We start from the raw sequence: 25391 nt of genomic DNA, 5'->3' as shown, positions 1-25391 counted from the left end.
GCAGCTTTGGGACAAGTGATTCAGACCCTGGGTCTGTGTCTGGAGCCAGACGGGAGTGTCTGGCTCAGCAAGACAGGGTGCTGGAGTCCTGAGCTGGCAGGGAAAGCAGAAGCAGGGGTAGTCTTTGCACATCGGGTGGCAGCTCCCAAGGGGGTTTCTGTGATCCAACCCGTCACAGACAGAACATTTCCTAATGTGGCAATTTGCCACATCAGGTATGTTAATTTGGAAAGGGAGCATGGTGCACAAAGTGGCTACTCCCTAATTATCTTCTGGTCTGTCATAGTCCACCGAAGTCATATATTCCTAATCATGAGGAGAGGCTTTGGGTAGCTGGCGTGTGGGGAAGTTTTCCTTTTTTTGAAGTCTATAATGTCTGAGTTTCATACAATCAATACATGTTTGTTTCCCTCCATGCTTTCAGCAGAAGGAGACCTCTGACCCCAGAAGAACACAGATGCAAAGTGGCAACCCCCTGAAAAACTGAACAGGGGAAACAATAAATTAATTTTATGCAAAACTTTGCACATTCCAGGCAGCCTCTTTAAAAGGGAGCCTGGCTTTGTCTGAAAGGGGGTTTTCCAGAGTCCTTCCAGTTTGGCAATTTATTAGTGTTTTATCTGTGACCCAGAATTCTACAGTCATAGGAAAGTGCAATTCGGTTTGGATCACTTTTTAATAACAATAATTAATTTATATTTTATTATTTAACATGTACAAGAATACTTGCCAATTGAACCTCTTTAACTGGCTTGAGAATAGTGATAAATTTAGAGACCTGAACAGGTGTGTGTATCTTGGAATTAGCAGAATGTTAAGCTCTTCTATTGCTTTTGGTTAAAACAAAAGAATAGAAGATTGTGACACTTTAAAGACTTTAAAGACAACTTGATGAAAAGCTTAAGTCAAGATGCCAAATGAATCAGTCTACAATCTAGTCTTTAAACACTTTGGCCTTAATTCTCTCTTTTGTTCAAGCATAGTCCAGGTGGAGTAGGGAAGAGGGCAAGGGTGGAATGCCACAAGGAGCTGGTTGTAGTTCCCTGATTCAGAGCTACTGGGCCCCGCCTCAAGTTGTGGGTGCTCTTTCCATTAATGTCTAAAGCTTTCAAATATATGGTCCAGGGTCCTTAAGAGAATGACCCTGAGAGGATTAAATTTAAAATGTGAGTGCCCTTACAAACGTGTATTTACTTCATTTAACGGTTTAAATACTTACTGGGATATTTGCTGCAATTCCCCATTCTAAGTATAGAGAATTTCTCAAATACTGTAAGTATACTAAACAATACAGCAAATAGTAAGTTTGTAAGGGAGCTAGTGTATATACTTAGATCACTTGTATCACATTCTGCCAGTGTTTGGGATTTATAGAGGCATCTTTTTAAAGCGGCACATATGACAATCTGAATTTTTAATGCCACTTTTAGTTTTCGTTAAATGTCAAGTATCGAAGATGTGTTAAAAATAAATGGCATATTCTCTTGTTTTCTAAAAATGGCTTATGTAAGCCGTTCTTTCAGTTCTTTCTTTCCTTGCCCCAGTGTGAGTTGTTTTTTCTCTCTGAAGATAAAGAACACACTTTTGTAAATGGATGGGAATGGAGGTCACAGAGCAAACTGAGTTTCATGCTGCTTGTTTCTTTACTATCTTGCCACTTGGATTTTTGTGTGGCAGTGGAGCAAGATGGTAACCTTATTCAACTGAAATTCAACCCATGCATGAGAAATCAAAAAGAACAGGAGTACTTGTGGCACTTTAGAGACTAACAAATTTATTAGAGCATAAGCTTTCGTGGACTACAGCCCACTTCTTCGGATGAGAAATCAAGTTTCCTTGAGGCAAAAATCTACAACTGAATAAAAGTACACCCTTGCCATTGTCTGAATTCAGTGTGGCTTGTCACACATATGGAGATGTGGACTGCAAGAAATGCATTTTAATTTTCAAACTTATTTCAATTCAGAGTGAGACTGCTGGAAACAAGTCTGCCAGTGAAATCACAGATTGCTTCTGGAGTCTGCAAAAGAATTTTTCTATAAATAGAGCTGATAATGGGTCATGATGACTAGAGAACTCCCTCCAGTGGGAGATTTATTGCATGAACTCTACTTGAAACTATGCTCTTCTCACAAGTGTGTCTCCTTGGCAGCAAATGCAGTCATAAGCTATGAATGTGTTCTGCTCCCTAGCAGACACCTTTTGCCCTTTTACAATAAATTCACAAGCGTTTTTCACTTAAAATAAAACTCTCTAAAGCACCCTGTATTTTGCCTTTAGGAGCTGACCTCTGTAAAAGGAGATAGAAGGGACATTAACTAGGAACAAAGGGCTGGATTCAGGAAAGGGATAAAGGGTAGATATTTAGAACTGGGCTGTGTCTGGCCCTATCTAGTGTGTGTGAGGGAGGAGGGATAAAAAAAGCACAGGACGCCTTCCTCTCACAGGACAGCTTTGATGTGGCTAGCAAGTGGAGACACTGTTCCATGTTAGTTCTGACAGTGGTTCTACTAGCCTTCCCAAAAAGAGTGTCTGGGTGGCTAGGGAGGGGAGAGCATGGTGCACCCTCATCCAGAGTGGCAGAGATACCATAGCAGTACACACTCCCTGGAAGCAGTCTGTATTTTTGGCAGCTCTTGCTATAATGTGCCCCCCGCACCTCCTGCAGTGTAGCTAGTGCTGTTTGCTAGCAAGCTAGATTTGTGATCCAACATGATCGGAGTGTCAGGACATAGAACAGTGTATTTCATAGTAAAGAAGGGAGTATCCTGTAAAACATGTCAGGTATATTCTAGCTTTTATAGCTCTTCTTTCATCTGCAACACTCAAGTAGCTACCATACAGCATGGTTCCAATGACAATTTCCTTTTTATTTTAAATGTATTTTCTTCATTCAATGTTGTGCCCATTAAGAGTGATGGCTTGACAGCTCTGAGGACTGAAATTCTCTCTTCAGGGGCAGAACAGGTATATCACAGGCAGTTAGGGTGACCAGATGTCCCGATTTTATAGGGACAGTCCCGATTTTTGGGTCTTTTTCTTATATAGGATCCTATTACCCCCCACCCCCATCCCGATTTTTCACACTTGCTGTCTGGTCACCCTACAGGCAGTGGCAGTAGCAGTTTACTCACAATGCTCTAACTGTGGGTTGGACTGACACCATCAACCCATTCTACTTAGGCTGTGCTACACAGTTTTCTCGGGGTCAATTTGCATCACAAGTGATGAGCTCTGGATTTTGAATAGTGGCATAGAGGTGAAAAGCTCCATATCTCATTCCTCTTTGCCATCTGTGGTGTATTTCGGTATATCACTGAAAGGAAATTTAATTCTGTTTTCTGTTCATCGCACCTTTAAATAAAGATGATCCTTGCTTCTTGTTGCAAGGCAGCAGCCATTTTGTTTCAGTTCAGAGGTAATTATTTAAAAGGGGTTGTTGTGTTTGAGCTCTCATGGAGAATTTTACTTCAATTTGTTATCTTTTCTTAATCTGAAATAAATCACCTAGACTGAAAAATACGTTGTTTGTTCTATGTGTATGGGAAAAACATAGCAACATCCAGACCATCTTGTCCAGTGTCCTTTGCGCAAAAAACAAACTCTGTCCCCCTAAAGACTACCTGCTGAATTGGAATCTACATGATTCCATATCTGTTTTTTTTTTTCTCTCTCTCTCTATGTATATATATAAAGAGAGAGAGAGAGAGAAAATAATTTAACCTGGAGATGAAGGGAGATTCTTATGCTTTTTAGTGTTTAGTGGAGGATACCTGCCCTCAGTATAAGATAGAAGAGAGACTAAAATGCCCCAAGGGGAGTGTAGAGTTCTTGAACCCACATTTTATGGTTTGTGTAAGCAAGCTAGCTCTGAAGCAAAACATTTATTTCTCTTCTTCTTCCTTGCATTAATCCCATTAAATGCAGTTCATGCTATGAGTCCTCTCCCTCCAAATTACTTTGTTCAATGCCCTATACTTTATCTATTTATTTATTTCCAATGTAATAATAATAAAATTAGTAGTGGGAAGGCATAAGGCTCACATTCTTTGATTGAATGTCACTGTCGCTTAGATAGCTGGCCTTTCTTTTAAGTCCCTGGCGTCTGAAGGGTTGTGTGTGTATGTGTTTCTGTATAGACTGAGCATGTTATAAATTACTCAACACTCAGCTAATGGAAAGATAATTGTCTGGCTCTGTTGGCAGTTGCTGGCCTTCCCTTTGAATTTAGAGTTATGCAGGGAAACAAGAGTTAGTGGCTGAATGAGGCAGAAGACATTGCTGGAATATTCAGTGAATATTACATTGGCATAGTAAGTTGGATTTACTTCCATGGGGGTTCAGTCAAGATTAAGAGAGTAAAATGTCTTGAGTACAGCCTTTGCCTGAGATATGAGCACTAGCCCTGTGGTGTATGCCAGGAGTAACAGTACTTTTGGCACCTGGGAAACCCCATGGAAGTGAGATTGTTCTAATTCAGAATTTTATTAACAAAAAAGTCAGTTTCTCATTCCAGGCTGATGATATTGTTTTGAGGTTGATGAAATCCTGGCAAACAAACAATTTTCATGCAGTTTCTACACTGACAAGACAGTGGCAGCAAATCAGCACTGATAAATGCTACATGATAGTAAACAGATTCTTTGGGAAGCAGTGGGGCTCATCTTTTCATCTCACCACTTCAGAGCCCACATTCTCACCACCTCAGAATCCGAAAGGTTCAACAAACTTCCCTTTTTAACCTTTTAAGGCACACACAAGACTTAAAAGCATTAGCACACGTCCATGCATGCACTTCTGCACAAACAGCAGAGATGTGTATAAATTTCCTATACCTGTAGCCCTCTCAGATTTTCCTCTTGTTCCTTCATCTGTGGGGCGGGACAATGTCTTTGTGCATGGAGTGTTGCTGTACTCTTAGATCATTACATGCTCCTCCCAGGAAAAGTTGTTTAGGTCCATGCCCTCTAATTGAGGTGAGTTCTCATGGCAACCACATTTTCCCTACAGAAATGTCTATTGTTTTTTCACACTTTCCACAATTATATAAAACCCAGTGGAGCAGAACAGATTAAAAAAAAATCAGTTGGAATGCAAATAGCAAACCCTTGCACATTTATTTACTTTTCATGCTGATTAATATTGTTACACAAATACAGTGAGACCCGTGCAAGGATCACTCTTATTAAGCTGCTTGCTGGTATATGAGACCACACTACAGGTTTCCCAAATCCTTGTTGCTAAACAACATATTAAAATGATAAAAGATTATTTTTTAAACAATACAAAGTTAACCTGTAGAACTCATTGCCATAAGATATTCTGGAGACCAAGGGTTAGTGCTCTGCTGCACCAGGTGATCTATGGGTAACTTTCTAATACCTTTGAAATCATCTCTCAATCCCAAGAGGCTGTTGAGGGTCAAACTGGCTCCTAGCACAATTTAAAGTATTTAAAGGAGCTGCTGTGGTGATCAGGATTGCTAGAACTCCTCATGCTCTGACTCTGCTCTCAGTCCAACCCACGATACTTCTTATAGTAGTGAGTGAGAAATGAATGGCAGAGGTCTAATTACGCACACCCTGCACTATAAAAAGGGTGTCATCGGCTGCTTTCACCCATTCATAGAGCTGGTAGAAATCGTTGAATTTAAAATTTTTCAACCAAAAAAAAAGGACAACATTTTCATAAATATTTGCACAACATTTGCACACACCCTACAATTTTCAATCGGATCCACCTCTTTGGGCTGTTACAGCAGTACAAACGAGATTTGGCTTGAAGAGCTTGGCAGGTTCAAAAGGGGAATTATATACTTACATGTGTAATAACATCATTTCTGTCAGGCTAAACATTTATAAGTGATATAAAGCCTCCTACTTGAGCATGAGCCAGCTGCCTGGAGCTAAGAAGAATCTTCCCCTATGGCTCTACTATCCATTATGGGATTACTTGCATTTTGCGCTGAACCTTTTGATATTGCTTGTTCTTTGAGTCAGGAGATTGGACTAGAAGGGCTTTTGATCTGATCCAGTACGACAGTTTCTAGGCTCCTGACTTTTGTTTGTCCCTTGACTGGTTGCTGTTCTATTTTGTAGGAAATTTAACAATGTTGCAGGCCCATCTGCTACAATGGTCTAATGACGAGATTCAGAAAATAACGTATAACAAGAATATCAGGCACTAGATTTCTAAGAATTGTAGAACACTATCTCTACGTTGGATTATTTTATTTACCTGCATTATTTTCATCAGGGTCACTGTAGATGGAAGCCAGGATAAACAAGGAGAAAATGACAAAAGCCAACAAGATGAAAGCTGTTTCAAGGTTTGTGAATGGCAGCTCCATGAACTGTTAATGCCGCTTCACCTACAATAAAATGGAAATGTTTACTTGATATACTATAGAAAAGGCATGGTCTGATCAGTATAGTAGCCTATTTTCAGTCAAGAGGATATAGATCCTGGTCAAACTGGTTGAGTGACTTTAGCTGGCAAGGAAATAATACTGTTTACTCTCAAGAAGAAGGCAAATCCCATCCCACTCCAAGTAATGTGCAGTAAATTGTGTCATTCTTCCTCTCACTATGGCACATCTGAAGCCTGGCTTGTGCTATTTTGAGAGCAGCACTTATAATTCCCCATAACTGAGAATAAATATAATGTATAAGGTAATTCGGGGTCCCATACGCTAATTAGTAAAACTCAGCTAGGAGAGAAAAATATCTTGGTAGAGATCTACAGGAAAGCATTTCCTAATAGTGGGGCAGAAAGTTTAATATGTAAGAGGAAAAACCTCAGCCCCATGAACAGTGTAATCAAATCCAAACCAATGGCCCACTCCTGAAGTCAATGGGAATTTAAGATGCTCAGCATCTCACTGGATTTAGTCTCAAAAGGCAATCTGCTGCCATCAAAAGCCAAAGACTCCAATTAATTTGTATTATACATGCTCAAAAACTCTGTGGCATATTTTTAAGAAAGCCAAGGGAGAATCAGAATAAAGAAAAGGAAAGTCTCCACTTACTGACTTTGGGGATTTGGTGTGTATATTCCAGTGGGATCTCTTTCTGTGATTTCAAAATCACTACATTTTTATAAATGACTCAGTAGCATTGTCTTGAGCCAATCACTCACAGTTGGGAGTGTTTAGTGTAATGTGGTTTCCTGGTGCCTTTCAGTTGCTGCCTTCCTAATGCAAGGTACAATATACACATCCTAATAAAGGCTCCTGGAATCAAGCAGTGAAAATGCTAGAAAGTTTTCACATCTCAACAAGTGCTTTTTGTATACCTACTTACAGGATGTCAGTAATGTTAATGGAAATAGCAGCAACAGAAGGTGCAAAAATGCAGTCTGGGCAGTCAAGACTGAGTACTGTACATTGTAAAACATTTTGAATAGTAAACATTAGTGAAATATTAACATGGTAAGAAAACAGGATGCAGTTTTATTGCTAAGCAATAAAAGGATGAGATAGAACACTTAAACTGTACTCTAAATACAAAATAGAGTATTAAAACACAGACCTATGCTGATACAAATAACAATGATACTTTGCATTTATATAGTTCTTTGATGGTCTTCAACATTAACGGAATTTAATAAACCTGGGGGTTGGGCCGGCCCTGGGGTTAGGCCGGCGGTGGCTCGGGGGCAGCTGGAGCGAGTGGGCTGGGGCTCCTGCGGGTGGGGAAGGGGAGGGCTCGGGGCTCTGGCAGGTGGGTGGGGCCTGAGGTGGAAGGGGCAGGGCCGGAGGCTAGCCTCCCCGAAGGGGGTGGGGTGGGGGGCTTATGTGCTGCCCTTGGGCAAACATTTATTTCCTTTTGTAGTTCATCTTAATAAGACTGATCATATTTTATTTAATTATGTTTCCCTCTTAATTCTTCATTAATCAAATCCCATTGATTTATACCAGCTGAGGCTCTGGACCAATATTTTTAGGTTAAAACTGATAAAATAATTCAAATGCTGAATTTGAACATTTTACCTAAATAAGATGTATCATGTTTTTGATGAGATTACAAGTTTGGTTGATAAAAGTAATAGTTTTGGTGTAATATACTCATACTTCCATAAGGTGTTTGTACCACAAAGCATTTTGATTAAGAAACTAGAACAATACATAATCAGTATGATACATATTAAATGGATTAAAAACTGACAGGTCTCAAAATTGTAAACATGGAATCCTCATCAAACTGGTGTGTTTCTAGTGGGATACTAAAGGAATTTGTTCCTGGCCCTACACTACTACGTTTTCATCAAGGACCTTGGAGAAAACATGAAATCATTACTAATGAAGTTTGCAGATGACACAAAGATTGGGGTGGGGGTGGCAAATAATAAAGAGGAGAGGTACCTGATACGGAGTGATCTGGAATGCTTGGTAATCTGGGCTCAAACAAACACTGCACGTTAAGGCAACCAAGTTCATTATGAACATGTTGATTGGTGTTCTTAGGCGAATAGTCTGCCTACAGTATATTCATACATGATTATGCAATCAGAGCTGAGAATATTCCATAATTAATGTGTGGTTATTGAGAAAGATGTTTGTTCTGTGATGCTATCAAGCCCTGAACTTTGATTGGCTGTGTGATATTTTAGCCTATAGGAGTACAGGGAATTGCTTATTGTACAGTTATTGAGGGGAAGTGGGAATAGTCACTATGCAGTTCAGACCCTCTTTACTAAGCAGAGGCCAGGGAATTACATAATTGAGAAATATGTATTATTAACTGTGCAGCATGTCTATGCTGCTGATTGTTTGAGACAACTCTACTTCATTGCAAAAGGAACAATATAGGAATAACAGGTATCATGTGATTGAGAATATGGGTCATTTTCCCCAACATGAGGCAACCCCAAAACATATATTTATAATCTTGATTTGAATAAGAGCATCAGTAACATAGTTTAGAATCTCATGCCAAGCATGTACATTTTAGGTGGAGTACAGAATAGTCTACAGAATATCTGGTTTGTTGAAAATAGAGGTATATTGCCTATACAGATGAAGGAAAAGCATGGAGGAGTCATCCTCTCATGCAGACTTCTTAGCCTTCAATAGATGTCCTGAAATTTGTGGGTGTGACGGGGTATACCAGACCTTCTGAGGCCTCCTGCTGGGCCTCCTGGCCCTGCCACAACCTACCCCAAAAAAGGGCAGTGGTGAGGGTTCTCCAAGCTACTTAGAGTGGCTGTGTGGCACGCAGCCAATCAGGGCCCAGTAGCCAAGTATAAGGAGACCTGCAGGACCAGAGGGAGAGTTCAATTCCTTGCTGGAAATATAGGAGTGTGGATGGCAGGCTGATGGAGTTGTAGAACTGCCAGAAGCCGGGGAGAGTGAGAAGGAGCCCTGAACTGCTTGCTGAGTCTCTATTAGTACAAGGCCCTGAGGTAAGGGTGAAGATGGTGCGGGGCCATGGGGAAATGGACCAGGGAATTAGAGAAGCCATGTGACATAGTTAAAGGTACACAGCAGATGGCTGCTATCTACAGGGTCCTTGGGCTCAGGGCCGGCTCCAGGCACCAGCTTGTCAAGCAGGTGCTTGGGGCGGCCGCTCTGGAGAGGGGCGGCACGTCCAGGTATTCCGCCTGGGAGCGAAGGACCTCCCGCCGAATTGCCGCTGCAGATTGCGATCGTGGCTTTTTTGTTTTTTTTTTTGTTTTGTTTTTTGTTTTGGCTGCTTGGGGCGGCCAAAACCCTGGAGCCTGCCCTGCCTGGGCTGGGCCCGGAGTAGTGGGTGGGCCTGCCCCCCCCCACCATCCCTATTAGCCACTGAGGAGAAGTGGCCTGGACATTAAGGAACCCCAGAGGGAAAACTGAACTATCATGTCACCGCTGGAGGACTGCAGCCCAGAAAGCCCAAGAGAGCGAAGACATTGTCTCCAGAGAGGGAGCCCTGGGGCACTGCTCTATCCTGGACCAGGGACAAACTGAGAGAGTGAGTGCAGGCACATGCACTTGGCCAAAGGGGTGCTCACGAAAGGTGAGTGTGCCCCTGTTACAGTAGGCTTTCCAGGTGATCTTGAAATATTCCTGGGATTGATGGAACATTTCTCCTACCACTCCATGATGAAGCAAATCTGACTCCTTGAATAGAAATCAGGGGGTTCTCAAACTTCATTGCTCTGTGACCCCTTTCTGACAACAAAAATTACTACACGACCCCATAAAGGGGGACTGAAGCCCGTGCCCCAGTGCGCTAGGTGGGGAGGGGGGAGGCACGAAGCCCTAGCCCAGCAGCCCCAGGCTGAAGCCTTTGTGCTTTGGTCCCTGGTGGTGGGACTCGGGCTTCGGCTTCAGCCCCGGGCGGTAGGGCTCGACCTTCAGCTTCAGCCCCCAGCAAATCTAACACCAACTCTGGTGACCCCATTAAAGCAGGGTCCCAACCCACTTTGGGGTCCCAACCCACAGTTTGAGAATTGCTGGATTAGATGATTCCTTGAAAATTCTGGCAGGAGATCATGACTCACTGCTGAAGTCCAAAAAGCTCCATCACAGTCTCTTACCTGTAATTATCTTCAAAATTTAGTCCTATCCACACTTGCAGTTACCCATACTAAAAGTTATGAAGTGCGCCTAAGCAAGCAAGTTGAGTCTGATCCTTTTGTTCACTGTGAATCATTCCAAATTTGCAGCAAGATCCCTGTGTATTTGTTTAACTCTAGAATTTAACAATCTGAAACAAGTTCAAATTCTTCTTGGTTTTTTTTAAAGATGGAATTCATTCATTTGGAATATTGGCCTGAAATAAATAAGTAACTGCCATTTAGATGGGTATATTTAAGTTCACCTATCAATCCTCTTTTATTTTGATACCTGCATTGGATTTATCAATTTTTTATGACACTATAAAGTAAATGTGTGGGGCGGGGGAAGGCAAATGGAGATGATACCACTTTCAAAATTATTTTGGGTTTTTTACAATATAACACTCCAAGTTTTTTTTTTAATTCTAATCACTGGTTATGATTATCTCATTGCTCAACCCCAACCGTAACCCTAACCATTTCAACACGTTTTAATTTTAAAATAGTTCAACAGGAACACATTTCTCAGAGGGAAGAGTGAGTTTAAAATACAGACATTCATGATGAGACTGTAATCTCATCCACAATTTAAACAGGTGACTGAGCTAAAAGCAACTGCTACTGCAGCTACTGCACTTACAAGGCCTAGGAAGGGAGTTTACAGCTCAAGAAAGCGATTTGCAGAATAGCTTCCTGACAATGAATGGCATTCCAAGAAAAGAGGAGAGAATAATGCAAAGTACAGGAATGAAATAAATTCAGAGTGTTTTGTTGTGATCTGACTTACATTGGTTTAAATCAAGAGTAATTTAATTGAAGCCAAGGAGTTATACTGGTGAAATCAATGTGAGTGAAGTCTGAATCAGGCCCTTCCTTTTTTCAAAGCGGTGTGCAAACAGGTAGAATCAGGAGCCTGACATTGGATATCTTATGTGGGTCATTTTTGCAATGTACAAGTGCAAAAATATTCATTGCCCATGGAGACTCTCTTGACTCAGTTTAATAAAGAAAGAGAATATTGTTTTGCCTGTGTCTGAGTTTAGATTGTAAGGTGACAAGTACAATAGGAGTTATGTCAGCTTAAGTGGATTTGACTTCTCATCGCAGATATCAATGGGTTATCCTTAATATATCTAACCTGCCAAAACCTCTGATTGCTGCTCATAGATGCTCTGTATATATTTAATGCATGTCGTGCAGGACAAAGGGAAGGTTGAATGTTAATTAATCCAAAACCTGAAGAGAGCGAGAAAGAGAGAATGGAAGGTTAGAATATTAGTGGCAGACTTTAAGTGTTTTGCCAGATGTTGGTAGTAGATGCCAATCTATTTCCTAGAGCCTGGAAAGCTACAAAGTTTAATATCAGTGTCACATTCACAGAACATAAGCTGCAAGACCACAATCTGATGCGGTATGATAAATCATGCTGGCACTAATAGCATGGGATTGTTGTTTTTTTAAATATCACTCTGTCACTAATATCTTAAGCTCACTGGCATATAAAATCACCATGGCACTCATAGCCTGAATTTAGCACATTTTCCAGATGTATGTGAACTCTGATACACACAGAAAAATCCATCAATCTGATCTACTGTCCAAATGACTTCATATATTTACATCTCATATCACTTTTGCAACTTGTTATATGTTGTTTCCTTTGGGGAAGAATTCAACAACCTGTGCCTGCCTTTTACCTGTCTTTCTAACCTGTCTTCCTACCTGTCTTTCTAATCACAAATTCAAGACTTCTGCTCTGCCAGATCCCTTCCTTAGTAGTAAGGCCAAATCAATATTTTGTGAATGATGATAGCTCTTAATTTGCCTGGTTTGTACAAAAAACCCCCAAACCCAAACAAACCTGGGAAAACTAAATTTTGTTTTTCTAAGATGGTAAAAAGATCATTGGATGAAATTAAACAAAGGAAAATTTAGGCTGTGTTGGAGTCCTGTTAGATGGTGGAATAGCTCCCAAGAGTAGTGGTGGAACTCCTATTGCTCAAGTCATTTAAATAAGTTATTAGACAAAGCATTGGAAATCAGCAGTGTTGGTATCAATCCTTTTTTTGGTACAGGGATGGACAATGGAACCTAATAAGTGAAAGGAATATTAAACTATTTTCTTCTTGGAAGTAGCTAATCACCCATCTGGGGAGTCAGGAAGTATTTTTTTCACTTTTTCACTGCGCATCATGCCTTTTCCCACATGCCCGAGTATTGTTTACATTGTTAAGACTGTGTTTGGCCTCCCATAGCACAACAAGTTTATAAAAGTTACCTTACTGCTACCACTGAAGTCTATGGTAAAACTCCCATTGACATCAGTGGGAATAGAGTTAAACCAGCATTGAGCATTTCTGAAAAATCTGTCCTAATAGGGTAAAGACGGCAAATTGTTGTCAAAGAACTCTAGGCATAAAGACCCTATGATTTGCTTCTGTTTTTAAACACCAGTATTGTTTAAACCTCATGTCCAACCTTTCCCTTTGTTTTCTTCTCCCTCTCTTCTCATTTTATGCCATTTTTGGTGCCATTCTGTATATATGGAATAGCATGTGTGATCGTATGTGTGCAATCACCATCCCTTTCTATTCAAATTCCTCCTCAAAATACATTTCTTCTGCCTGGTCTGTCTGCTCTAGTCCTCTGTTGTAAAACTCAGTGCCTCACAAGTTGGATGTTTTGTTTTGATTTTGTTTTAAAAAGCAACTGATGTTAAATTGCAGCCAACTTCTTTCTGTTGGTTGTTGCAGGTAATTACATCCTGAATGCACAAAAGGAGCTAGGCATTATGAATATTTGTTAATACTCTATGGAGGCCTTTTAGATGACAATAGGCACAGATTTTGGTCTGATGCCTACATTGTTGTCAAAGCAGATAGGTGACTAATGAAGTACCCCATCAGATACATCTGTATATTAGCTTAAAAATTCTACGAATACCATCTGCCTCTAACACCCCAAAAAGAAACATGAATGGAGAGTAGGGAGTTCTTTTTTGTATATTCTATGGATTTTAGGTGTTTCTTATCTTGTAAAAGATCCAACTAAGCCATTACAAATGGCTTCTACATATTTTCTCATGCTTTCATATTTCCTGCTTGAAAAAAAATTGCTTCTCAACATCAGTTTTATAACTGTTACTCAGAACCAGGAAGCAGATTCATCAGGATCTCTTAATCACATTTAATCACCTCCTCTTATCACAGAGACCAGAAAAGTCAAAGTCAGATTAAGATTAAGAATGAACGCTAAGGCAGAGATCTTATATAGAATGGTCATGGATAAGACATCCCCAATTCTTATTGTGACGGGTTGGATCACAGAAACCCCCTTGGGAGCTGCCACCCGATGTGCAAAGACTACCCCTGCTTCTGTTTTCCCTGCCAACTCAGGACTCCAGCACCCTGTCTTGCTGAGCCAGCCACTCCTGTCTGGCTCTAACACAGAGCCAGGGTCTGAATCACTTGTCCCAAAGCTGCAAGTTTACCTGAAAACAGCTCACAGTAGTGTGCTTGTCTTTAGCACTCAGATGCCCAACTCCCAATGAGGTCTAAACCCAGATAAATCCGTTTTACCCTGTATAAAGCTTATGCAGGGCAAACTCATAAATTGTTCGCCCTCTATAACACTGATAGAGAGATATGCACAGTTGTTTGCTCCCCCAGGTATTAATACATACTCTGAGTGAATTACTAAATAGAAAGTGATTTTATTAAATACAGACAGTAGGATTTAAGTGGTTCAAAGTAGTAACAGACAGGACAAAGTAAGTCACCAAGCAAAATAAAATAAAATGCGCAAATCTATGTCTAATCAAACTAAATACAGATACTCTCACCCTCAGAGATGTTTCAGTAAGTTTTTCTCAGACTGGACACCTTCCAGGCCTGGGCACAATTCTTTCCCCTGGTACAGCTCTTGTTGCAGCTCAGGTGATAGCTAGGGGATTCTTCATGATGGCTCCTCTCCCTCTCTGTTCTCTTCCCCCCTTTATATATCTTTTGCATAAGGCGGGAACTCTTTGTCTCTCTGGGTTTCCACCCCCACCTCACTGGAAAAGCACCAGGTTAAAGATGGATTCCAGTTCAGGTGACATGATCACATGCCACTGCAAGATTTCATTACTCACTTGCCAGCACACACATATACAGGAAGACTCACAGGTAAATACAGCCATCTGCAGACAATGGGAGTCATCAAGATTCCAAACCATCACTAATGGTCCACACTACACAATTACAATAGGCCCTCAGAGTTACATTTTATATTTCTAGTTTTGGATACAAGAGTGGTACATTTATACAAATCAGATGATCATACTCAGTAGATTATAAACTTTGTAATGATACCTCACAAGAGACCTTTTGCATGAAGCATATCCCAGTTACGTTACATTCACTTATTACCGTATTTTCTCTAAAACCATCTCAGTTACATTATATTGACTTATTATCAAGTTTTTATAAAACCATATAGACTGCACAACGTCACACTTATTAATAAACCAGAATGAGGGCCGCTAGCACCAGGGGAAAAAAGAAAAGCTGTCTTCCTTCTCAACAATGGTGTGAAGATGCCCATAGGTAGCATTTTTCCCATATAAGAAATGTATTAACCTTGTTACTTCCCTCCTTTTTCTCCCATTTCATTACCAACAAATATTCTAACATTTGCTACCGTGAATGCAATCGTAACAGTGATATAGAAACCTCAATTTTCATTTGCTCACATCTTTCTGAAGAATGCCCCTTAGAGGTTATCAGTTTCCAAGCCATTTCTCAGCACACAAATAAATATTTATTTGGCAATTTTTTTAGTTACTAATAGATCAAAAATGGCTGAACACAAACCCCTCCATATTTATCATATGGATAGTCTTCCATGATTAATAGGCTATTTGCTAAGGGCCAGGTCCTCAAAGGCATTTAGATGCCTAACTACCTTTGAGTGCCTAGTGCTTAACTGCACTAATGTGAGCAGATTTTAGTAGAACTGGACAGGAAAGTGTGGAAGGTATGCAGGGGTTCCCAGACATGGTGTCCTTCCCACTCACCCGATCCCACAAAAGCCCCTCCCCAGGGCTGGGGAGCCATGAGTCAGGAAGTGGTATGCATTGGCAAGTAGGGACCATGGCTAGGGGAACAGATTTCTGCATTGCCTACTCCCTTCTGAGCTTCCAAGCAACATGAACTCCCAGTCCACCCATGTTGGAGAGGGGTGAGGGGGTGGGCGTAGAGCAGAGATGCTAATAGCAGCACAGTAGAGAGGGAATGATGCTATCATAACGAAAATTGGACCAGCCATCACCATGGACATGACATATTACAGCCCGGGTAGTCAATTATTTTTTGTCAAGGTTCAGACTTCAGAGAAAATTAAAAAAACAGTAATGATAATAATAAATAAATAAAAAGATTTCAGGGTCCATTCAAAAGCCTCTGGAAGTCTGGATTTGACCCATGGTCTGCCTGTTGACTACCCTTGTACTACAGGGCTTCAGCTTCCTTTCCTTGGAATTTCCAGTGTTTGGAGGCCAGGCAGCCCTGGCTCCTCTTTATTGTCCAAATCCCCTCCCCATTCCAAGGAAACGGTGAATTGCACCTCCAGGAATTTCCTAGGCTCTACCCCCTCACCCCCATTAGGATGTGTATATAGAATCATAGAACTGGAAGGGACCTCAAGAGGTCATCTAGTCTAGTCGCCTGCACTCATGGCAGGACTAAGTATTATCTAGACCATCCCTGACAGATGTTTGTCCAACCTGGTCTTAAAAATCCCCAATGATGGAGATTCCACAACCTCCTTAGGCAATTTATTCCAGTGCTTAACCACTCTGACAGTTAGGAAGTTTTTCCTAAGGTCCAACCTAAACCACTCTTGCTGCAATTTAAGCCCATTGCTTCTTGTCCTATCCTCAGAGGTTAAGAAGAACATTTATTCTCCCTCCCCCTTGTAGCAACTTTTACGTACTTGAAAACTGTTATCATGTCCCTCTCAGTCTTCTCTTCTCAGACTAAACAAACCCAATTTTTTCAATCTTCCCTCATATGTCATGTTTTCTAGGCCTTTAATCATTTTTGTTGCTCTTCTCTGGACTTTCTCCAATTTGTCCACATCCTTCCTGAAATGTGGTGCCCAGAACTGGACACAATACTCCAGTTGAGGCCTAGTCAGCGTGGAGTAGAGTGGAAGAATTATTTCTCGTGTCTTGCTTACAATACTCCTGCTAATCCCAGAATGATGTTTGCTTTTTTTGCAACATCATTACACTGTTGATTCATATTTAGCTTGTGATCCACTATGACCCCCAGATCCCTTTCCGCAGTACTCCTTCCTAGGCAGTCATTTCCCATTTGTATGTGTGCAACTGATTGTTCCTTCCTAAATGAAGTACTTTGCATTTGTCCTTATTGAATTTCATCCTATTTACTTCAGACCAAATGATCTGGACCAGTTTGTCCAGATCATTTTGAATTTTAATCCTATCCTCCAAAGCACTTGCAACCCCTACCAGCTTGGTATCGTCTGCAAACTTTATAAGTGTACTCTCTATGCCATTATCTAAATAATTGATGAAGATATTAGGGGGAGGGATAGTTCAGTGGTTTGAGCATTGGCCTACTAAACCCAGGGTTGTGAGCTCAATCTTTGAGGGGGCCATTTAGGGATCTGGGGCAAAAATCTGTCTGGGGATTGGTCCTGCTTTGAGTAAAGGGTTGGACTAGATGACCTCCTGAGGTCCCTTCCAACCCTGAGATTCTATTATATTGAACAGAACCAGACCCAGAACCAATCCCTGCGGGACCCCACTCATTATGCCCTTCCAGCATGACTGTGAACCACTGATAACTACTCAATGATAACTACTCTCCCATATGACACTATGGTTGGGGAAGAAATGTAAATCAAGTATAAACTATTGAAAAATCACTTCTGAGCAAGCTCAGTGTTTGTCTGCTAACATTTTATGAGATCCCACTGAAGCCCCACTCTTTCTTAGAATACAGGTAGCATCTCTCTGACAGGCACGGGGAAGTGCAGCAGTAATTTGCAGAAGGTTAATTTATAGCCATTTTATTGAAGCACACACACAAAACCCTCCAAAAAAACAGCCTAAACATTAAGGACAGGAAGAAATCATAGCTGAGACCAAATTGCGGATCTCATGATTCCAGGTCTCAGCAGACTTTTCTTCTGTATTCGTCATATTTGCAAATTCTAAGCTTTCACTTTTACTTCTTCCCTTCTCTGCTGTAAATATGTAGTCATAACAATGATTGCCTTTAGTATGGCGTAGATTTCACCCTCAGAATACGATTACTCCACCATTCCCACTGACTTACATGGGACTACCACAAAGTAAAGTATTATTTAACATGAGTAGAGGTGGTGGACGCTGGCCAGGAGGAAGGAAGGAAGAGAGAAAAGAGGAGAGAAAGAGAAGAAAAAGAATGAAATATGTATTTCTCCAAGTTGGACATACAACTCAAAAAGTTAGAAAAATCTGAACTTGATTTAGAAAGAGAACTCCTTAGTGGGAGTTGGACAGGACTAAAAATCTATTATTTCATGGCTATGATTTTTTTTTTTCAGTTTGATAAACTTGCACTCCAAAAGTCTAGCTCATTACTTGGCTAAAAAAAAAAAGAGTTCAGTGTTTTTTAATATTTCTATCAGCATGACATGGGGATGATAACAATACAGAGTTAGACATTAAAAAACTAAACGCTAAAAACCACAAAATACTATACTAAAATGTATATTTCTACATACCACATACAGTATTCCTGTCATTGGAAAGAAATGCTGGTAATTAGTGGAAATCTCATCCATGATAGCATCTTCTGTACTTGATTTGAAGTTCTGAAGTAAATTAGTATACAGACATTTCCCAACACACTAAATCCTGTGTCATTGGTCTTTTCCCAAACTGAAGCTGTATCATGTAGATGATGCCCCCAGTTCAACAGAAACACTAGAAAAATAATGGTACTGGTGAAACTTCTTTTATATCCTGCTTAAATTGTGCACTTCTCGATACATTCCAGTGACTAGTAGATATCATGCAGTCCATTCTGACCAAATCGAGTGAAGTACAAGGTTCAATAGGTAACATATGAAAGCATGACGTATGCAGCTTCAACCCAATTATTGCTAGTTAAAGCTGATAACATACATTAACTATTCTACACAGGCCAGGCTGAATAAATATGATCTTTGTAAGCAATTAACTTGTTAAGCTGCTGTTTATCTTAAATGCCATGGGAATATAGAGCATTTGGTTTAATTATACTTTGCATTGTTCTCTAGTCTTTTAATCTATCACATTGTCAGAGGGTGACTGGTCCCTGGAAGAAAGGAAGCAGGGTCTAGTGCACTGAACTTATTACCTGCGGTCCAATTGGGTTTAATAGAAGGCACCTGGGTCTTATAAAGCAGTTCTCACTCAGTAGGGGGAAGATACCAGTGGGCAAGGCTTGTGGAGAAGGCCGAACTCCAGGCAAGAGGTACTAGAGAGCAGGAAGGGATGTGCCTAGCTTGGGTTTAGGGCAAAAGAAAAGAACATCCTTCCAGAGGGTAGACCCTCAGGGAGGAGAGATTGGGCCCAGCTGAAACTGGGAAGAAGACTTGTCGGTTTGAGTTCTAGTTTGAAAGACTGCGTAGGATTTAATAAATTGGACCCCAGAGGGAAAATGGATTGAATATTTGGACTGTATGGACTTTTTATAGGGCCCATGAGTGAAGGGGGAACTGAGGCAGGCCTCAGCAGAGCCATGCTTGGCTAGCAGGGGTGCTACCGGGTGGATATATCCTTTCACATTCACACACACACACACACCCATACACAGAGAGAGAAAACCAGGTAGAAAATAACAATGAGATTCATCTTGGAAAAAGTAGCTCACATGTTTTCTTTCCATTCATGCATTTCCACTGTACCCATCTTTTAGTACCTAATTCCCATATATATAATTGAAAATAACATAATTGGCATGTGAAATACCATACCATCTTCATCTTGATTTACATCCCTTTCCTAAATGGGTTTACTCTTGCGATTTGTCTCCTGGAGAAATGCTAATGGACCATCCTCTCTCTCTCTCTCTCTCTCTCTCTCTCTCAATAAAATATGTAAAGCTGCAGATTGTATTTGGGCTAAGTATAAAGTAAAAAGGGAAAAGAAGAAGGGACCAATCCCTAAGGAATGCCAAGAAAAAAGAAGGGAAGAGAAGGAGTCTTTGAAGGATTAGTGGGAGAGGCAGCAGTAGAGAATAGCGTGCAGGAGGAGCTAGTAAGTAAGTGACAGTATCAAAAGCAGCAAATAGCTCAAGGAGGATAAGAATAGAGGAGTGGTCTTTAGATTTGGTTATAAGGGGATGCTTGGATGACTTGGTACATGCGAAATTCTTTGAACCTCCTTACAGGACATATTTGCCAATCCTCTGCTCGTTTTTGTTTCCTCTCTCTGGAAATGTCCTTTTATAACGAGGTTGATCCATTATGAAAATGTACTGTGGTACAAGTGGCAAAGCATAACACAACTCTTGGGAGTGGATCATCTTTGTCAAAAATAGATAGGTGGACATGTTTTAGTAGCTGTTATATAATTAGTAGGGCTGTCAAGTGATGAAAAATTGTGATTAACTGTGCAAATAATTGTACTGTTAATAATAGAATATCATTTATTTAAATATATGGATGTTTTCTACATTTTCAAATATATTAATTTCAATTACAACACAGAATACAAAGGGTACAGTACTCCCTTTATAATTATTTTTGATTACAAGTATTTGCACTGTAAATAAAAAGAAATAGTATTTTTCAATTCACCTAAAACAAATACTGTAGTGCAATCTCTTTATCATGAACGTTGAACTTACAAATGTAGAATTATGTACAAAAACCTGCGTTCAAAAATAAAACAATGTAAAATTTTAGAGCCTGCAAGTCCACTGAGCCCTACTTCTTGTTCAGCCAATCGCTGAGACAAACAAGTTTGTTTACATTTGCAGGAGATAATGCTGCCCACTTCTTGTTTACAATGTCACCTGAAAGTGAGAACAGGCGTTCGCATGACACTGTTGTAGCCGGTGTTGCAAGATATTTACCTGCCAGATGCGCTAAAGATTCATATGTCCCTTCATGCTTCAACCAGCATTCCAGGGGACATGCATCCATGCTGATGATGGGTTCTGCTTGATAACAATCCAAAGCAGTGCAGACCGACACATGTTCATTTTCATCATCTGAGTCAGATGCCACCAGCGGAAGGTTGGTTTTCTTTTTTGGTGGTTCGGGTTCTATAGTTTCTGCATCGGAATGTTGCTCCTTTAAGACTTCTGAAAGCATGCTCCACACCTTGTCCTTTTCAGATTTTGGAAGGCACTTCAGATTCTTAAACCTTAGGTTGAGTATTGTAGTTATTTTTTAAAATCTCACATTAGTACCTTCTTTGCGTTTTGTCAAATCTGCAGTGAAAGTGTTCTTAAAATAAACACGTTGGGTCATCATCTGAGACTGCTATAACATGAAATATATGGCAGAATGTGGGTAAAACAGAGCAGGGGACATACAATTCTCCCCTAAGGAGTTCAGTCACAAATTTAATTAACACATTTTTTAACAAGTGTCATCAGCATGGAAGCATGTCCTATGGAATGGTGGCCCTAGCATGAAGGGGCATATGAATGTTTAGCATATCTGGCACGTACCTTGCAATGCCAGCTACAAAAATGCCATGCAAATGCCTGTTCTCACTTTCAGGTGACTTTGTAAATAAGAAGCAGGCAGCAGTATCTCCTGTAAATGTAAACAAACTTGTTGTTTTAGCGATTGGATGAACAAGAAGCAGGACTGAGTGGACGTGTAGGCTCTAAAGTTTTATATTGTTTTGTTTTTGAGTGCAGTTATGTAACAAAAACATCTACATTTGTAAGTTGCACTTTCCCAACAAAGAGATTGGCCTACAGTACTTGTATGAGGCAGATTGAAAAATACTATTTCTTTTGTTTATCATGTTTACAGTGCAAATATTTGTAATAAAAATAATATACACTTTGATTTCAATTACAACACAGAATACAATATATATGAAAATGTAGAAAAACATCCAAAATAATTAATACATTATATTCTATTGTTTAACAGTGTGATTGAAACGGCCATTAATCGCGATTAATGCTTTTAATTGCAATTAATTTTTTCGAGTTAATCACGTGAGTTAACTGCGATTAATCAACAGGCCTAATAATTAGGTCTTAAAAGCCATTTTGAAGAGTATATAAAATACACCTTTGTAAGCAGATGCCTTTTCCAGAGTGCTGTAAAAACAGTCTATACTATATGTATTAAAAATTCTCCAATTTCCTAGGGGTTTGGCTTTATTAACAAATAAATCAACATGAAGGTATCTCAAAAATCGACTCAAGCCTTCTTCCCAGGTTTGGCTGCTCTGAGAGTTCCTGCTTGAAGACTTCTCAGCCTTCACCCTATGTTCTCCTTTGTTATCTCAGTAGAGAAATGAGACACTTGCTATAGTGAATCAGCAGCACACACACAACATTTTCTGCAGGATCATCACCTGCTTGTAGTTGGGGTTTTCAGACAAACACTGCTGGCCTGTTACAGCATTATTATGGGGCTTTTCTATGCTAGCAGTTGCGGAACATGACATCCTTACTTACATTTGCAGCTAAACCTAATTCAGCTGTACCTTTGTTGACAGTAGTTGTCGGTGACAAGTAGTTTTTCTAGCCTATTGTGTCTAGCAGAACCTGCTTCTTTGCATTCTAGATGTTACTATATTTTTGATTGCATGCCAGGTATATAGCTTATATCAAGCATCTTTCGCTTCGCTATCCAGTTTTTATTTTTTGTGTTTTCTTACCTGCCGTTGTGTATGGTTTCTTATGTTAACTTACAAATGAGCAATGTGGATGTACTTTATTTATATGAGTTATCAATGACCTTATAACTCATCAGTGGTGGAGCAGAAAGTTGTCAATTATGAAAGGTCATGAGTAACAGCAAAAATAAATATTGTATTCATAGTCACTGAATATTCTTTATCTCGCAGGCCAACAGCTTCTGCTTTTAAATCAGTGCTTATTATATTTGAATGGCATAGTTCTGGAATACTGATACATGTGTACTGGGATGCTGGATGAGGATTGACTGAGCAGAAAGCAAATGCAGAAATGCTGCAAGTGTCTGAATAACACAGTGATGAAGTATATGGTATCTTGATAGATAAATGTATCCAAATTTGTTGTCATGATAGCATTTTATTGGTGAGTGATGGAAGATGGTAAAAATAAGGGAATACTATCAAGACACCTATCTGCACTCAGTGTTTCGGGTGTGTGGTTTTATTAAATATAGAGAAAAGGTTTGGTATACAGGTTTCATTAGCATGAGTTTGGGATGGATACAACAACTCGTGAAGCCACAAATGAATTTTGTAAGTCATCCCTAAATGAGTGTTGACAAATCCCTTTTACCACACCAAAGCCATCATTTGTTCTGTATATGGGCACACATGTTAGAGGAAAAACTATTTTTATGAATGGTTTAAAGAGTTCAACATTCATTTTACTGAGATTCATTTTTGTATCCCTTGGCCTGTGAAGGCAAGAGTTTTAGTGGCCATAGGCCTAATTTTCCTATAAATTATACCAGCGTAAGTGAGAAGAGAATCTAGATTCATGTGTTTAGCTGTACTGAGAGGACAATAAAAAACTCTAAATAATATCCAAAGATGTTGGTGTTCTATAATCTCGGGACCCTTGAGCACTAGAATTTAATCCTAGGTCCCATTGTATAACATTCCTGTTTCTCATCCCGCATGATGTGAGGTATGGATTTTAAAGCTGTGACATGTTTATATACAGAAAAGCTATCACTGATCCCAAAACTAAATATTGTCTATACTGGGCTTCAGACAGGTGTAATTTTAGGTTGAGGGAGGAAGAGGAAACACTTTATGGCAGGTTGACTTTTAAAAAAAACAATGTCACTCTTTTAAGTTGCTCCGGGGTTTGGAATGTTAGAATGGAACCCAAGGAGATGGATCAGTGTGTTGTGGGGAGTGTGTCATGATTAATGTAACTGGAGTCAGAGGGCCAATATTCCCTGGAGGAACTGTTATTGAGGGGACACCAGGGAAACAGGGAATGTGAGAGATTGGGTTGGAAGCAACACAGCCACATGGACAGAGAAGTGCACATGGTTTAATAAAGTTCAGCTTAACCCGCATTCAGCTTCACTCAGTGCTAATGCAACAGGGAGGAGAGACAGTCAAAGCTGCATGATAAATTCATTTAACATGGAGTCCTGCATTTTATCACACTAACTTTGAACCTGTATGTTAAACCATGCAGGCAGCTCCCTGTGTCCATGCAGAACCCCAGTGAGAGCACCTCTACACATGCAGGGTATTTTGTATATTATTGTGACGGGTTGGATCACAGAAACCCCCTTGGGAACTGCCAAATGATGTGCTTCTTGACTGGGCACTTAATTTGCACATTCCTTTCTTAAGAAGCTGACCAAATGCCTTACTAAGGCTACTTACAAATCAAGCAAGTACACAGCCAATATTCATAACTTCAAATACAAAAATGATACATGCATACAAATAGGATTTATACATTCAGTAGATGATAACCTTTACAGAGATATGTTACATGGCATATGTCGCATAAAACATATTCTAGTTATGTCATATATACATTCATAAGCATATTTCCATAAAGCCTTATCAGGGGCACCGTCACAATTATATACGACTATTGGAAGTAAAAGAGTTGATTGAAAGGCTGGCCATATTAATGAGAACAATTTACCTGGGGTTATCATAGGCTGAATACATCTGATTGCATAAACAAAACCAGGAACAATGAGTGTTTGAGAATGTGTGTATATAACAATTATTGACAATGTTTGAGAATGTGTGTATTGACAATAAAAGAGCAAGGACCTTATACCTGTTTTAAGGCCAGAGCAGTATAAAATGGCCTTAGTGTAAATGAGAATCAGGCCCTACTTTCAGCAAACCGTTCCTGAGGAAATAACATGTGGGATATTTTTGTGAATGTAAAGTGCAGGCATATATTATGTGATAATAAGACTTCAGATCTTCTACTTTCTACTTGTTTAATTGTACCTAACTGAAAATACTATTCCAATAAGTATATAGTTGTCATTGTGAATACGAGGGTTTGAATAAAATATAAAGAAAATTGCTCTTTGTAATGCTGGGATAAATTCTGTGTATAAAGTCTCCACAGCCCCCTTTCACTCATCTTGTCCATTGTATTATAAATGTTTAAAGGAACTACTCTTTATTTGTGACTCAGCCACTCTACTGTACTGGTGGGTCTGTGATAGATTTCTTTCAATGAGTTAGAGCAGGGGTGATCCTCTGAGCCGCATACGATAATCTTCAGAAGTTTGAGAGCCAGGCTGTGGGGCAGCCTGCTGGGGCTTCTGCACTGCAGGAAGGGGTCTCAAGGCTTCAGCCCCGCGGGAGGCACCTGGTGGGGCTCGGGGCTTCAGCCTCACTCCTCGGGAAGGAAAAACCCCAAGCTCCCACCCCACCCAAGTCTGGTAGGCGGAGAATGGGGAGATGGGTGTGGGGGGCACCACAAGCCGCACTTTAAGTGTAAAAGAGCCACTCGCAGTTTGGCCACCCCTGAGTTAGAGGATGTTGGCTTGTTATTTGCTCCTCTGGGAGAGGAGAAAGGAATTAAGTGGTGCTGTTTCCACATTTCTAGGCATGGATGCATGTCACCTTGTTTTTCCTTTTCATCTGTACCTGGTAAAAGGTCATGCCCCTTTGTCTTTTC

The 25391-nt window shown here is 40.2% G+C and overlaps 1 long non-coding RNA gene across 2 annotated transcripts in view; it reads left to right on the top strand.

Moving 5' to 3' along the window:
- LOC117877882 overlaps positions 1–25391 on the top strand; it is a 171710-nt gene that overhangs the window by 87611 nt on the left and 58708 nt on the right. For both annotated transcript variants that reach the window (XR_004645839.1, XR_004645840.1), the window contains exon 3: positions 6256–6328. This is a non-coding gene — a long non-coding RNA (uncharacterized LOC117877882). The remainder of the gene's footprint in view (positions 1–6255; positions 6329–25391) is intronic.

Source organism: Trachemys scripta, chromosome 5 (genome assembly GCF_013100865.1).
Source record: "Trachemys scripta elegans isolate TJP31775 chromosome 5, CAS_Tse_1.0, whole genome shotgun sequence".
Taxonomy (NCBI): Eukaryota; Metazoa; Chordata; order Testudines; family Emydidae; genus Trachemys; species Trachemys scripta.
This window is presented reverse-complemented; position numbering and strand designations above follow the sequence as displayed.